Below are 12,901 nucleotides of genomic sequence, written 5' to 3'. Positions count from 1 at the left end.
ACTTCTCTTCTGTTCAGGTGCATGTTTTCTGCTTTCTGTTCCTTTTATTATTTCTCTGTCGTGTATTTCCTATTTCTTTGGAGTACCCCTGAATTTTTGTTTTCAGGCTTCTTCAGTGTGAATGAGACAGACTCATTAACTAATCTGTAGACTTTGATCAGCACACACTAAGCAGTCACGGCGTGATGGGGAAAAACAAATGAGTTTATATTCTTTTTGTGATCCATACTGGTTGGCCACCTGTGATATGCCAAACATTATTTAATGCTGGGATACAAAATGAATAACTAGCCCTGCCCTGGCAGAGCACACATGATGAGATGTGCAAAATACAAAGGGAACCAGTGGAGATGTGGTATAATTCTGCCTGGAAGTGCCGGCACAGGTTTCTCAGAGAGAGAAAGCATCAAATAATGAGTCAGAATTTGCCCAGTAGAGACATAAGAGAAAGATTGCAGGAGGAGGGGCAATCTGAGAGAAGGCAGGCGAATTCCAGAGGGAGAGAAATAGAGGAGACATCCAAGGAGAAGGGCTTTGGGGACTTTTGGCTCTCTGGCCCCAGTGTATGTGTGGTTCACTGTCACTATTGAAGTCTTTCCATGGCTTGTATATCAACAACTCCAAACGATCAGGCACAGGGACAGCCTGGGTGAGACAAGATTTTCATGGATCTGAGTATCTGCTCAATTTTGTGAAAACCCTGTATCTCTCATGAGCCAGCCAATTCGTTTTATCACTAAGACCCTCCTTAACTCAGGAGCTCTGGTTTCCTAGGACTGGCAAGAATCAGATGCCTGGGAAAACTCATTCATTCAGCAGATATTTGAGTGCTAACTGTATGCTAGGTTTATACTGGGCTTTCTGTATATAATGATGAGTAAGATAGATGTTGTCCCTGCTCTTAGGGAGTATATAGTCTACAGTGTACGGTCCACTGTGGGGAAGACAAACAAACAGTTAACAAACAGTGAGGCAAATGTTCTTTGTGGTGGGAGGAGGAAAGAGGCAGAAACTATCTTCATATCTTGTCTTTTGCCTTCTGGGGTTCTGAATGGTAGCATTTTCCATCTCAGCTCTTTAGTTCTGTACTCTTTCCCTCTCTAGTCCTGTTTATCTTATTCTCATTCTTCTGGTCAGCCTCAAAGGTATTTGATGACAGGACACATGGATGGTCTTGAGAGGGTCCCTGAATCTCTTGAAATACTATGCAAAATTTTGTGTATGTGTATATTTTCCTGTTTATTTCAGCCGATCCTTCAAGTCTTCATTGTCTACTCCTAGGCATATGTGCTATTTAATTTAAATTAATTAAAATGAAATAAAATTTAATATGCAGTTATTCCATTGCACTAGCCACATACTGGGCTTTAAAGCCATTTGGTCTAGTGGCTACCATATCAGACAGCACAGATACAGAACATTTCCATCATTACACAAGTTTCTATTGAATATCATTGCTTCAAAGGCCTTTATTGCAAACAAGAGTTCCTGACGACAACAGTTCCACTGCAGATGCTTTAAAAACAGAGGTTGGGGTGCCTGGGTGGCTCAGTCGGTTTGAGGGTCCGACTTCGGCTCAGGTCATGATCTCGCAGTTTGTGAGTTCGAGCCCCGCATTGGGCTCTGTGCTGACAGCTCAGAGCCTGGAGCCTGCTTCAGATTCTGTGTCTCCCTCTCTCTCTGACCCTCCCCCATTCATGCTCTGTCTCTCTCTGTCTCAAAAATAAATAAAACATTAAAAAAAAAGATTTTTAAAAACAGAGGTGTCCATGCACACGCATGTGTTCTGCCATCTTGCACATAGTACTAATTGGTCTCTTTGTCAAGTCAAATGCTGGGCTAAGTGCTAGAATATATAGAACCTGTGAAAAAGGTATTGCCCTAAGGAAGCTCAGGTTGAATCCAGTTGATCTTTCCTATAGTATTTCCCCTTGTAAAACGATATCCTTTTAGGTGCAGCTCTTCCTGACCATGGCTCCTGTCCCCGTGCTTTAATAAAATCACCTTTTTGCATCAAAAAATATATATCCTTTTAATTTTTTTTAACATTTTTTAAAGTTTATTTATTTTTGAGAGAGAGAGAGCTGCAGAGGGGCAGAGACACTGGAAGATAGAAGATCCAAAGCAGGCTCTGCCCTGACAGCAGAGAGCCCCATGCAGGGCTCAAACTCATGAACCGTGAGATCATGACATAAGCCAAAGTCGGATGCTTAACCGACTGAGCTACCCAGGTGCCTCCTTTTAATTTTTTAAATTTTTTCATTTATGTTTTTTACTTTAGAGAGAGAGTGTGTGAACTGGGGAGAGGGGCAGAGGGAGAGAGAGGGAATCTGAAGCAGGCTCCATTATCAGTGCAGAGCCCAGTGCAGGGCTCCATCCCACGACCCTGGGATCATGACCTGAACTGAAATCAGGAGTCCACAGTTCAACTGAATAAGCCACGCAGGCACCCCATAATACCCTTTTTAGAAATTTAACTCTTAGTATAGCCTCCCTCTCTTCACCCCTACTCTCGAGGTTACCACTCTTAATAATTAAGTGGTCTCTTCCTGTTTTCTATTTATAGATGCATAAATGTTTATGTATTTTTTTAATAAAAATAGGATCATGCCATACAAATTGTTCTGCAACATGCTTTTCTGGAACATCTTTTTTAATAGCTTCATTGCATCACATTGTGTGACTACACTATAATTTCAACCATCCCCTATTGGTGGAATTTTAGGTGTTTGAAATTTTTCATTATTATAAACTGTAGTGAACATCCTTACATCTGTTTGTAGTTGTACCAGTGTTTCTGTAGAATACATTTTTAGTGTAATATGAGGTTGATAGCTTTAAATATTCATTGATAGGTAATATCAAACTGCCTCCAAAAAAGATTATACCAGTTTGCATTCCTTCCAGTAAGCAGTGTGAGAGGCAGAAACAGGTGAATGCAGTGACTAAAACAGCTGGTCTGGCAGCTGCATTTTCAAGGTTGGCTTTAGTTCCAACTGTGGATTGGAACCAAGGGTTTCCTGGAATGTCTGAATCTCTCAATGAATGACCTAGATTTTCTTGGGTCAGCCTTTTCTCCCAAAGAGAAAATGGGCTCATTTTATAGCCTCTTTGGCGTTTGGATCACTGGTACCCAAGACTGAGGATTTTGTAGAACATAGAATTATTGAAAACCAAAAGCAGAGCAGCCTAAGGAATATGACCAGGTTTTAAATGGATAAGTTTACAGTCAGAGATATCATCACCAAAGCACTCATTCTGCTTAGAACACTTGCTTTGTGGGACACCTGGGTGGCTCAGTTTGTTGAGGGTCTGACTTTGGCTCAGGTCATGATCTCCCAGTTTGTGAATTTGAGCCCCACATTGGGTTCATTGCTGTCAGTGCAGAGCCCGCTTCAGAGCCTCTTCTGCCCCTCCCCCACTTGTGCGTGCTCTCTCACTCTCTCTCCCAAAAATAAACATTAAAAAAAGAACACTTACACTGAAAAATATAGAAAGCTTATGAAAGAAATTGAAGAAGATACAAAAAAATAGAAAAATATTCCATGCTCATGGATTGAAAGAACAAATATTGTTAAAATGTTGATACTACCCAAAGCAATCTACGTATTCAATGCCATCCCTATCAAAATAACACCAGCATTCTTCACAGAGCTAGAACAAACAATCCTAAAATTTGTATGGAACCAGAAAAGACCCTGAATAGCCAAAGCAATCCTGAAAAAGAAAATCAAAGCTGGAGGCATCACAATTCCAGACTTCAAGATGTATTGCAAAGCTGTAATCATCAAGACACAAAAACAGTGGCACAAAAACAGACTAGTTTTTTGGAACAATGGAACAGAATAGAGAACCCAGAAATGGACCCACAAACATATGGCCAACTAATCTTTGACAGAGCAGGAAAGAATATCCAATGGAATAAAGACAGTCTCTTCAGGAAGTGGTGTTGGGAAAACTGGATGGCAACATATGGAAGATTGAACCTGGACCACTTTTTTACACCATACACAAAAATAAACTCAAAATGGATGAAAGACCTAAATGTAAGACAGGAAGTCCTCAAAATCCTAGAGGAGAAAGCAGGCAAAAACCTCTTTGACCTTGCCTGCAGTAACTTCTTACTCAACACGTCTCCAGAGGCAAAGGAAACAAAAGCAAAAATGAACACATCAAGAGAAAAAGCTTCTGCATGGCTAAGGAAACAATCAGCAAAACTAAAAGGCAACCAACAGAATGGGAGAAGATATTTGCAAATGACATTATCAGATAAAGGGTTAGTATCCAAAATCTATAAAGAACTTATCAAACTCAACACCCAAGAAAACAAATAATCCAGTGAAGAAATGGGCAAAACACAAATAGACACTTTTCCAAAGAAGACATCCAGATGGCTAACAGACACATGAAAAATTCTCACCATCACTCATCATCAAGGAAATACAAATGATACCACAATGATACCACCTCACACCAGTCAGAATGGCTAAAATTAACAACTCAGGTGAGAATGTGAAGAAAGAGGAACCCTTTTGCACTTCTGGTGGGAATGCAAACTGGTGCAGCCAATCTGGAAAACAGTATGGAGGTTCCTCAAAATATTAAAAATAGAACTACCCTACGACCCAGCAATTGCACTACTAGGTATTTATCCAAGGGATACAGGTGTGCTGTTTCAAAGGGGCACATGCACTATTGACAATAGTTTATAGTAGCACTATCGACAATAGCCGAAGTATGGAAAGAGCCCAAATACCCATTAACAGATGAATGGGTAAAGAAGATGTGGTATAAATATTCAATGGAGTGTTATTCAGCAATCAAAGAGAGTGAAATCTTGCCTTTTGCAACTGTGTGGATGGAACTAGAGGGTATTACACTAAGTGAAATTAGTCAGAGAAAGACAAATATCGTATGACTTCACTCGTGGAATTTAAGGTACAAAACAGATGAACATAAGGGAAGGGAAGCAAAAATAAGATAAAACAAGGAGGAGAACAAAACATAAGAGACTCTTAAATACAGAGAACAAACTGAGGGTTGCTGGAGGGATTGTGGGAGCGGGGATGGGCTAAATGGGTTAGCGGCATTAAGGAAGACCCATGTTGGGATGAGCCCTCGGTGTTACATGTAGGGGATGAATCACCGGATTCTACTCCTGAAATCATTATTGCACTGTATGCTAACTAACTTGGATGTTTAAAAATTAAAAATTAAAAAGAACGCTTGCTTTGTACATAGTAAACAATATTCTCTATGCTTATGATTATTGTTTTCTTCCCCTCCCAATCCTCTGGGTACTCTCTTCCTTTCATTTGAAGCTTGTCCAAATTTACAAAACTGCAACATTTTTATCAGCTATTAACCACACCAAACTGTTAAGAATTGCCTAGTAAAGTTGAACATGCACATAATTAATGATTCCACTTCTAGTTATGTAACCAGAGAAACATTTGCACATGTACCACAGGAGACATGTGTGGGAATATTCACAGCAGCATTCTTGTAATAGCAAAAAACTGGAGACAACCAAAATACCTATCCATAAGAGAATGGATATCTAATTGTATATTCAGACAATTGTATATTTAGGAACAGTGAAAGTGAATGAACTATATGGATAAAATAATGTTGAATGGAAGAAGTCACAGATAAATGAATATAATATTCCATTTATATAAAATTCAAAAACAAGTAAGACAAATTTTTAGGGATATATACATGTATATTTGCTTAAGAAAAGCAAGAGCATGATTAACACCAAATTTAGTAGTTATCTCTGGTGGGAGGATTCCAGCAGGGAGGGGCACACAGGAAGCTTCAAAGGCACTGTTAATGTTCTGTTTCTTAAGCTGGGTCATGTTAACATGGCATTGGTTTTATTATTGTTCCTTTAAATTGAATACACAGTATATTACGTATATATGTATTGCGTCACTGTATAATATCTTTCAAAATAAAAAATATAAAAAATGTTAGTAAAATACTTCTTTTTGTCTCTTTGTTTAACCTTTGGTTATCCCTGAAATAGTGACCCTCCTCTTTTAGTCCCCCACCACTTAACTCCTAAGGTCTATTTGACCTCTGTGTAGCTGGTGGTACCACTCCCACATGCCTAGGCCATCGGGCACTTTCACCAGGGGTAGAAAGCGAACTCTATATGTCTGGTATTTGAGAGAATATGAGAAGGAATACATAATAATTTGTGAAAGTGACCACTTTAATATGCCTTAGCAGATTCAAACACTGCTCTTTATCATAAAAGAACAGGGATCTAAAAGCAGTTTATGGCTTTTGTGTTCTAGATCTGGCATACTTTTAGACATAAAGAGAGCTCTGTGCTGCATTTCCTAACACTTCATATCATGGTATCTTAGACACAGATTCTTGAAAATACTTCACTAATTCAAGAAAATAATAAATGATACAATTTTTCTGGTTCTTTTTTCCTATAAACTTCTAACATTCTAAATGTTGAAGTTAAGGTAGGTTGAGAATTTAAAGAGAATAGCTTTGTATCTGATCCTAAGTGCTAAGTTTTCCAGAATCAAAATCAAGGCAAAATTGTAAGGATTAAGAATTTTACAAGCCAAGGAATGCCAAGAATTGCCAGCAAACCACCAGAAGCTAGGAAAATATTGTGGAACAGATTCACCCTCACAGCCCTGTTGGCACCTTGATTTCAGACTTCTAGTCTCCAGAACTACAAGACAATTCTGTTTAGCCCATGATGCTGAAATAACGGCTGCCTCTGTTACTTGTTAGGTTACACGAAAAATGACTGCTGACAGTCATTGAAGGGAGACTTTATTGGCAATGATCCTTTCAGTAAGTACACAGAAACCATTGTCAAGGATCCATTTCAACTTTTTAAAAAAGATTTTCTCATTCATTCATTCATTCATTCATTCATATTGAGAGAGACAGGGCACAAGTGTGTGAAGGGCAGACAGAGAGAGAGAGAGAGAGAGAGAGACAGAGAGAGAGAGAGAGAGAGAGACAGAGAGAGAGAGAGAGAGAAGCAGGGCTCACCTGAAGCAGGGCTCATGCTCACCCAATGCAGGGTTCAAACTCACCAACAGTGAGATCATAACCTGAGCCGAAGTCAGATGCTTAACCAACTGAGCCACCCAGGTGCCAAGATTTTATTTTTAGTCTCTACATACATTGTGGGGCTCAAAAACTCACAGCCCTGAGATCAAGAGTCTCATGCTCCACCAACTGAGCCAGCCAGGGACCCCTCAACTTTTTAAAAGTTAGAAAAAAAGTTCTTTTTTTTTTTTAAACTTTATTTATTTTTGAGACAAAGAGAGACAGAACATGAACGGGGGAGGGTCAAAGAGAGGGAAACACAGAATCTGAAACAGGCTCCAGGCTCTGAGCTGTCAGCACAGAGCCCAATGCGGGGCTCAAACTCATGGACCGGGAGATCATGACCTGAGCCAAAGTTGGTTGCTTAACTGATTGAGCCACCCAGGTGTCCCAAAAAACTTCTTTTTTCACATTCATATGTAGTTTCTCTGCCATTCAAGAATTTAAAAATCAGAATTCTAAATCCATAGCTATATTAGTTATCAACAGAAAGTTGATAATTGAGATGACTTTGTCTCTCTTAATAGTCCATTTTAATCACTCAGTATGCTGTCATAATTCAGAACAAGTGCAGCCTTCATTTGTCCATCAGTAACACTTATAAATATTTACTAAAGGAACTGATAAAGATAAATCAAAACATTTAGATAAGAATTTCAAGAAAATCAGGGCGCCTGGGTGTCTTAGTTGGTTGATAGTCTGACTGTTGGTTTCAGCTCAGGTCTTAATCTCAGAGTCGTGAGTTCAAGCCCCACATCAGGCTCTGCGCTGGGCCTGAAGCCTACTGAAAAAAAACAAAAAAACAAAAAAAGAATTCAAGAAAATCAGAATCTTTGGGGCGCCTGGGTGGCTCAGTCGGTTAAGCGTCCAACTTTGGCTCAGGTCCGATCTCACTGTTTGTGAGTTTGAGCCCCACATCCGGCTCTGTGCTGATAGCTCAGAGCCTGGAGCCTGCTTCATTCAGATTCTGTGTCTCCCTCTCTCTCTCTGTGACCCTCTCTTGCTCACACTCTGTCTCTTTCTCTCTCTCTCTCTCTCTCTCTCAATAAATAAATAAATTAATTAAAAAATTAAAATAAAAAAAAGAAAAGAAAATCAGAATCTTTGAAAAAGCCCAAGGGAAAAAAATGCTCAAAATCAGTGACCCAAAGAGAAACAAAAAACTTAATGCCCCGGGGGCATGTGCCTGGGTGATTAAGTTGGTTAAGCATCTGACTCTTGATTTTGGCTCAGATCATGATCTCTGCACTGACAGTGTGGAGCCTGCTTGGGATTCTCCCTCTTTTTCTCTCTCTCTCAAAATAAATAAACTTTTAAAAACCTTAACAAAAAAAAAAAAACAAAAAGTAACTTACTGCCCTATAGTATCACAATTAAAAAAACAATGATTGCTCCTGTTGCTAACTCCATGGAGTCATTGGTCACATTCCCAGGTCTTGCTTTCATCCACTAACTTGCACTTTTAGAGTTGGATTTGATCCAGTTTTACTACTTTCTGGAAGATTTCGTATGGAAATTTAGAAATTTAGAAATCTGGAGGTGCCTGGGTAGCCCAGTCAATTAGGCTTCCACCTTTGGCTCAGGTCATGATCTCATGGTTCCTGAGTTTGAGATCTCATGGTTCCTGAGGTCGAGCCCCAGGTTGGGCTCTCTGTTGTCAGCACAGAACCCACTTTGGATCCTCTGTCCTCCCTCTGCATCCCCCTCCCGATTCCTCCCCGGCTCACACATGCACACTCTCCCTCTCTCCCTTTCTCTCTCAAAAATAAATAAACATTAAGAAATTTTTTAGAAATCTGGGGCATTGTTCCTCCTCAATGTGATGGGAAGGAAAGGTGTAACTGGTTGTTGTTTGCTAATTATCCCTAGCTACCTCAGCAGAAGACACAAAGCAAGGGGATCTAGCAAGTGTTGTTCCCCAGTCTATTGGCATTTATTCATGTTGTCCTTCCTAAGCAAGGTTACTATAAACTGAGTTTTATCATAAGGTTACTAAAAACTTTCAGTTTTGGCTCTATTAATCTTCAATATGAAAACATTATTTAGTTTTCAACTCAGGAGGCATTCGCAGAAGCTGTTACAGCAAGAGGGATGCTTTCACATAATAGCATGCAGCTCAGGGAATTATTTGAGCAAAGAAAAATGTTTCTGGTTGGTGTTGCAGGCACAGAGAACACCTAGATTCACTCTCGAACTTCTTCAGGCCTTGTCATGACTGTTTTCCTATAACTGGTTCTCCAGTGAGACCATACTTCCTAATGGTGAGGAACAGACTAAACTCACTTCTGTCATTGCCTGGCTCTCCAAACCAATCTTTGTGAGCCCTGCAGCTCAAGGTCTGGGTTTTCCTTGCAAGAGTTAATAAAGTGGAGGCACACCAAAAAAAAAAATTTTTTTTTCATTTGGTTTCAGTTCTTCCTTCAAAGCTCTGTCCTGTCACCAACTAAACACCGGACAGTTCTTGCCAGAGCACCTCATTCTTGAAGAGAGTGGGTTTTCCTGAAACTGGATTTGGAGAATGAAGACCCACTCCCTGGCACTGAAAAGTAAAAGAGCTGAAATATCTTGGTAGTGCTTTTGACTATGCAATGATTTTTTCTCTTGTGTTCTTCCAGCGGTTGAGGAGTCCTGCAATAGTTCAGGATAGGCCTTGTGAAGAAGAACCCCGGTGTTGATAGAGAATGGTCTCCCTGACCTGTGGTGTATTGACAAATTTCTGGGAGTGATGGGGGGATCTTTCCAAAGGTAGGAGGCATTGCTGTAGAAGTCCCTTGTCCAAGTCTTGCAGTTGCAGTTGCGCCAGTAGATGGCGCCTCTAACTCTTTTACTGATGTACTACAAATTTATTTTTCCGTTGCTAACCCAAGGTCCACCCGCCCCCCTCCCCGCCCTTCTCAGCGCCCATCGTGGCCCTTTAAATAATCTGGGACGTTTTTGATTCTTTTGATTCTCTTAGAAAAAGTTAAAATAGGCACAGTTCTTACAGGTCAAGAGATTATAGAAAATGCAAAAACTGGGATTGTCATGGCGAGTATCACTGCAATTTCATATGAAAGAAACCACAATGAACTAAGCATGAAAACAGGTAAAGAACTGAAGACTGGAAAAGTGAGCCTCCACTCACATTTTTTTTTTCTCCAGACACTTTCAGTGCCTTGTATTATCAGGATTTCTACAGCTGAAGATTTTCCTTTGGGAAAGCAATCCACTTGCTTTTTATTTGTACAGACTGGACTCATGAATAGACTATCAGTTTTCCATAGGCACTGGTCACTTCCAGAAGCAGGCAGAACTCAGAGAAATGATGCAGGCTTGCCAATCTTTAGAGAGGTTGCAGTCCTAATGGGCAATTTAAAAACTGTCTGGCAAGTCCTGGGGGAAACCCAGGGAGTTACAGTAGCAACTAGTAGGAGTGCAAAGGCCCGACAGCAAGAAAGAGAGCACAGGGTCCAGTTGCAGGGAATCCAAGAAGGAGCTGCAGGTTGCAGGGCAAGGGGGAGGCTGGTTGATGTGGATGATGTCTAAGCTGAGATCTGAAGGAGGAGCAGGAGCCAGCCAGGCAGGGGTGAATTGGAAGGAGGTACAGGGGAGTAGGAACATGTTCCAGGGAGAGGAGTGGGAACAGCATCTGTGTAGAGAGAGAAAGGCCTAGTTCAGGTTAAGGTCAGTATCTTCACGGTGCTTTAGAAAAGTCTCAGAGATTCTTACCCGTTTTTGTGACATAGACCCCTTTGGCAGTCTGCTGAAGTCGTTGGGTCCCTTCTCAGAATATTGTTTTTAAATGCATAAAATTAAGTTTGTTGGAATTCAAAGGCAACAGTTCTGTTGGAATACAATTATCAAAATATTTTTAAAATCTGTGTTACAATAATATAATAATGTATGTACCTTCAGGAATGTGTAACATTACAAGATGTATTGGCAAGTGTAATAACTATTATTTTGAAATAGTTATGAGCACGTAAGGGGATATAAAAATGTATTAAAATATCTGTGATTTCTCTTGGTAACAAAATCACAGGCAACGTTAATATTACTGTAGTTTGTTGCTTACCTTTACTGAAGGCAGTGCTTTCAATGATAGATTAGTGAAAATAAAGATGCATTTTTTCCTCCAACCAAATAACCAATTGAATTCTATCCATAGACACTTTATGAGTGTGTGGAAATCAGACCGAAAACCTTTCTTAACAGCAGGGTGGTGAATGGATTGAAAGAGCAAGACTGAAGACAGTTGCTGGGGTGAGCCAAAGCCCTCAACTCAGGGAGGCATCAACATTCCCAAGGGATTTGGATTTAAGGAGGGAGGAACCAGTGGTGCCAGCAGAGCAGGGGCTTCTGCCTTCCACTCTCAGTGCTGCAAACCTTGCAGAAGCACCAGCCAGGTGCCAGGTTCTGTCGCATTATGCAGCGTGCTCAGCCTTGTGAGAGAGAGAACATGTAAATCATTTCTGCAAGGGATTAATGAGCACTAAATACTAACCTCTGTCATGGTATTGGATGCTGATTAAGACCCACCGGAGTTCGACAGACTTGGGTTATACTGCCCTTTCTTACACAGTTACAGAAGCTGTATAGCCTCCGACAAACTTATCTTTCAGTGTACTCATCTGTAAAAAGGAGTAATAAAAATGTCTATCATGATCATAGGGTTATGATGAGTTAAAGTGATGTAATTCATTGTGGCGCCTGTAGATAATAGAGGATAAACAAAGGCTCAATATGAGTTGAATAAATCTGCCTGATGACCTTTGAAGAGGAGAACCCGTCTCTATTCTTTTTCTCTCCCCTGTGCCTCCCTCTCAGGTTAAATCTGAGAGAGAGTTTAACACTTTCTTCTCTGGGAAGGTAGCCGTGTTTCAGGTCTTCACTCTCTGGCTTCTAGATACTGCCAAGGTTCCATATGTTGTCAACATCTTTTTAATGTTTCCCAGTGTATACTTTTCTTGAGCACATGCAGCCTGCTGGGAGCTGGAAGAGAATCTTCAACACTGTGCCTCCAAGTGGCTTTTGCAGTGAAACCTGGTATTTCATAGCAAGGACAGGTATTAAAAACCTTGGGGTAAGAGTTTATAGCAATTAAACTCCCTCACTCAGAAGCTAGGTTAATTAAGACGGAGCAGACCAGCATTGGAATATATAGGGATGGCAATAACGGTAGAATTCTATGCACTGTTGCTTGTTTCATATAAAAAGAAACTAAATCAAGCACACATGTGTTCTGGAATGTTTCTTTCCCTGTCTTCTTTATCTGTGAGGTTAGAGTGCTCCAAAAGACAGCTTTTGGCCAAACCTGACATTGGTGACGCCAGAATAAATTGACTAGTAAATCCGTAACTGGAATTATCAACTATTTTCACTTGCATAAATTTACGTCAGTCCGAGGCAAAAAAAAAGAAGTGCGTTCGACGAGGATGGGATTCGAACCCACGCGTGCAGAGCACAATGGATTAGCAGTCCATCGCCTTAACCACTCGGCCACCTCGTCCCAGAAGCCTAGTGCTTCCTGGTAGCTATAGGGAGTAATACTAGGGGGATATGACGCAATGTTATGGAAGCCGCCATTTTGTACGGAAACAAAGATCCGATATTGTTATAGCAAGTAATCAAAAGAAGATGGCTGCTCCCGTAATGTGAGGGATCTACAATGGGGAGGGACCAAGGAAAATTCGGTTGAAAACGAGATAACCTTGAAAGAAGTAAAACTGATACACAGGCTGGGAAAGAAGTTTGCTTAAAGGAGTCGGGTACTGGGTTGTTCCGGAGCCTAAGGGGCGGAGCCGACGCGGAGAGCAGCTTTGCGCATGTG

The 12,901-nt window shown here is 40.6% G+C and overlaps 1 non-coding gene across 1 annotated transcript; it reads right to left on the bottom strand.

The window, feature by feature from the left end:
• Positions 1-12,498: 12,498 nt before the first annotated feature.
• On the bottom strand, positions 12,499-12,580 carry TRNAS-GCU. Its single transcript has one exon. It is a non-coding gene; the product is annotated as a tRNA-Ser (tRNA).
• Positions 12,581-12,901: the final 321 nt, after the last annotated feature.

The sequence above is a fragment of the Lynx canadensis genome, chromosome B3 (assembly GCF_007474595.2).
Source record: "Lynx canadensis isolate LIC74 chromosome B3, mLynCan4.pri.v2, whole genome shotgun sequence".
Taxonomy (NCBI): domain Eukaryota; kingdom Metazoa; phylum Chordata; class Mammalia; order Carnivora; family Felidae; genus Lynx; species Lynx canadensis.
Note: the sequence above shows the minus strand (reverse complement) of the source record. Positions and strands in the feature narration are given on the sequence as shown.